General features: G+C 51.4%; 1 pseudogene; it reads right to left on the bottom strand.

Moving 5' to 3' along the window:
- Positions 1 to 1,659: 1,659 nt before the first annotated feature.
- On the bottom strand, positions 1,660 to 2,317 carry LOC114115306 (nascent polypeptide-associated complex subunit alpha-like; annotated as a pseudogene).
- Positions 2,318 to 4,036: the final 1,719 nt, after the last annotated feature.

Consider the following 4,036-nt stretch of genomic DNA (forward strand, 5'->3'; position numbering starts at 1 on the left):
TTTTTAGAGAAAACTCCTTGGTAACCACTGTTGAGGTTGAGGAATATGGACTATGGTTTCTTGGGTATAAATTCTGTCCCTTCTGAGATGGGTCTCTGGGGCACTCCTGCCATCATCAGCATCTGTATCACTGTTACCTGGTGCCCTGGGCATGTGAGTTTTAGCTGGGGAAGGTGGCAGAGTGACGTTAAAGGGTGGCTTCCTGGAAGAGATGGTGCTTGAATCAGGCTTTAAGGCAGGGTGAGGTATGAGGATGCAAAGAGGGACTTTTGGAGAAGGACTTAGGCTGGGGCCATGTGGGGAATTAGTGCTCTTCCCAAAATAGTCCCTGCCTGATGGCTGGGGGCATATACACCTCTAGGGTTCAAGTCTAAAGCCATTAGTGGGCTTCAATCCAGGAACTGGACAGGTGTGGAAGGAAGGGAACTGGGCTCCAGGGGAGAGGCAAGAGAGGGGGAATTCTAGCCCTGGGACTTGGGGATGTCTTTATATTGCCTTGGGGACAGACCACCTGGAGACACATCCTTCCTGCTGCTGATGCGTGCCCTCTGAGAAGAAGGTCATAGCCTTGGGAGTTGGGCCATGGGCTTCAAGCTCACTCCTACAAAGCCTTGTCAAGACTCAGATCTCCTTGCTCACCTGAGGCTGGGATGCTGAGGCCTCACCAGAGTGTCTCCCATGCCACCCACTTTCCCCTCTGTCCGGGACAGAACTTTCTCTGCACGAGTGAAGACATGGTTTCAGTAGGCATCCCTGGGGAGCAGAGCTCAGTGTACCATCCATCTCTGACCCATGGGTGGAGCTCAAGTCTAAGAGCTGACTACTCCTCTGATCCCTGGATTGTCAGGAGGCTAGTGAGGCAGGACTGGAAGAAGCTGTTATCCTGCTTAAACACTAAGGGAAGGAACCTGACTCTGCCCTCTTTTGACTAAGACTTCATGGGTAGAATTGCATCTGTCTCTGAGGGCACATGCCTGTGAGAGCTCTGGAGGCAGAAGGAATGGGGAATGTCCCTGTGAGAGGGGAGCTGGGGGACCAGTGGGCACCAAAGGTGAATTCCGCTTAATCCTACCAGCTCTCCAAAGAGATCCTGCTGCCTCATAGGATCCAGGGTTTGTGCGCATGTGTGTGAGCAGAGTGTGGAGTGTGTAAGGGGCACATATAGTTGAGGTTGCACAGGGATGTCTGCCTATGTACAACCCCAGTTGATACATGTATATGATATGTACAACCCCAGTTGTATCCATACTCCTGGCAGATGCATGTAGGAGTATGGATGCAACTGGCGTCTTTCCCACTGCCTGGAACAAGCTGGGTCTCTTCTTAGTCATTCTCTTCAGCGCCTGTAAAGTCCTGTGATTACAACTCATGTTCATGGCTGGCCACATAGAAGAAAAAGTTCCTGTTGCCCCATACTCTGAGAGTGACTAGACTGACCCTTTCTGTGCCACTTCACTCCAGGGGACTTGTCAAACTTCCTGCGTAGGATACACCCAGCTAACTCTACTGCTCCATTCCTGGTCAAACACAGTGTCTACCTGGCCACTTTTTTTTTTTTTTAATCCAACAAGAAGCTTTAACTTTATTAATGTTAGAAACAGTACAAACTTCAAAGTCAGCTGCAGTTACTCTTTTGAAGCACCAAAAAAGGTCCTTTTGTCAGATAGTTATTGTTAATGTCATAATAGCACTTAGAATATTATTACTGTTGCTCTTCAGGGCTCGGACTGCCTTTGTTCTTGACACATTTGCTTGTGACATGACCAATTCTATGTCCTTAACTTCCACACCTGTGTCATCAACCTCTTCCTCTTCACTCTCCTCTTGTACAGTTGGAATCTGTGTGTTTTCCTGAATTTTGGAAACAGCTTCACTTTGAATGCTGAATTTCTCAGCAGCTGCTAATTGTGCTTGCTAAGCCCTTGATCTTGGCTTCCCTCAAAACTATCTAGGTATTTGAAGCTGGGCTCTTGTACACATCTGGTTTCTTGACGACAAAAAGGATATTGTTAGATGTCTGAATAGTCACTCTAGTAACCCCTGCAACCTGGTGAAGACCTAGTTTGGACATAGCCTTCTGTGCCTTCTTTTCACTCCAGCTCTGGTTTGCTTTCCTGACTGGTTCTTCATCAGTTCCAGCTGCTGCTGCCAGCTGGGCTTGTGTGGTTGCTTGCGTAGAATCCTGTTTCTCAAGTTCTGGTTTCTGTTCCAGACCTTGTCCCAGTCTGGGACTGTGGCAACTTCTGCTCTAGGGCAGGGATTTTTCTGCGGCTTCACCAGGTATTTTATATGGGGAGTGCAGAACTAAGATGGCCATAGAAAGAGAGCAAGTGAGAGTGCGACCCACCCCTGTTGCAGAAGAAAGCCTTCCCCTGGTCACTTCTAGAAGCAGAATGAACTAGCCCGGTGACCTAGGAACCTGGAGATGGAGAGAGGATTACTGGTCTGAAGGTCCCAGCCACAGGCACTGGCTGAGGAGAGGCCCCATCAGGAGGCACATGGCAACAGCAGCACAGCACAGGGCTGCCAGGAGGTCTCCTCTGGCACCAGGACACTGGTCTAGGAAGGGCAGGGGTGGGAGGGAGGAGGACCTGTGTGCAGAACCAGAAGAGAGCAGGGCTGGGTGCAGAAAGGCTGGAGGAAGAGTGCAAAGGGCCTGGTTCTGGTCAGTGCCCAGGGTCAGGAGGACAGGCCCCAACATGGTCTCCAGGAATGGCAGAGCTGAAGAAGCCGGTCCTCACTCAGAGTGGCCAGGCTGCATGCCAGGGACTCCAAGGTGCTCTCCTGTGTGGAAAGGTGCCACCAGCTGTCCTGGATTCGGTTCTGACATCTGCTCCCAACAGCCAAGCCTTGTGCCCAGCTGGTTCCTCCCAGGCCTTCCAATTTAGCCACCTACTCTTGTCCTCAAAGGAATCTGAGGCCCTGCCTGTGAGGAAGGGGACTGGTGACCTGGCCAGGCTGGGCTCTGCTCAAATCTCTTCTGGGGTGAAGGAGACCTTTGTGCCTGGCCAAGTCTGTAAAGTCTTCCCTGCTCAGCACAGGGTGGGTGCTGGCTGGGCCCCTCTACAGATGCGGTGAGGAAGCTACCACGGAACAACAAGGAGGCTCCTTCCCCAACAGGTACTGGTGTGAGCGTCTTCCTTCTGAGCGTTTGGAGAAGAGCCCTTTCTCCTGACTCAGCTGTCATGGGGGCCTCAGATGCCAGGCAGGGTGTGGGCATTGAGGGACCCCAGAGTGTGAGGCTGCAGGGGGGCCAGACTTGCTCTCCCTGCTGGGATCCCAGCCCCACAGAGCAGATGTCATCTCCCCTCCTCTCCACTGTCTTCCCTCCCCTCCTCTCTCTTCTGTTTCATCCAGCTCCTTTCAGAGAAGACACACACAGTCTATATCAGGGAGGGAGAGAGAGGGGAAGCCACATGACTGATACACAGGAAGACCCATCACACATGGGAGAGAGCGGGGGACAGGCCAATGGTAGTCACACAGGACTTAACAGGTCCAGCAACGGCTGCCCAGGTGTCTTCGTCCTCATCCCCAGATCAGAAGAAGCCTGTCTTATCTGAGTTGTTCATCTAATCATAAAGATCCTGATGAAAGAGAAAGCGATGTGAAGACAGAAGCAGAGGGACATTTGAAGATGTTGCTGGGTTCATATAGGGAGGAGGGCCCAGGAGTCAAGGAATGCAAGAATTGTAGCTTTAGATGCAGAAAAGGCAAAGAGCTGTATCCTGTCCTAGATCCCTGGAGAGAGGCCCCACCAACATCTCATTTTGTCCAGGGAAACCCCTTTCAGACTTCTCACTCCAGAGCCATCAGAGGATAACGTTGTGTTGTGCTAAGTCCCTAAGGCAGTGGCAAATTATTTTACCATCAAAACGGAAGTGAATACAGGGACAGACAGGCAGGCAGAAGTGGAGAAACACAGGAGAGAGCAGACAGACTGGAGGGTGTCGGGTGATCAGGATTCCAGTGGACAGTGAGAGATACAGGGGGTCAGAGACAGATGGAGAGACAAGCAGACAGGGAGCCTGGAGAA

Source organism: Ovis aries, chromosome 1 (genome assembly GCF_016772045.2).
Source record: "Ovis aries strain OAR_USU_Benz2616 breed Rambouillet chromosome 1, ARS-UI_Ramb_v3.0, whole genome shotgun sequence".
NCBI lineage: Eukaryota > Metazoa > Chordata > Mammalia > Artiodactyla > Bovidae > Ovis > Ovis aries.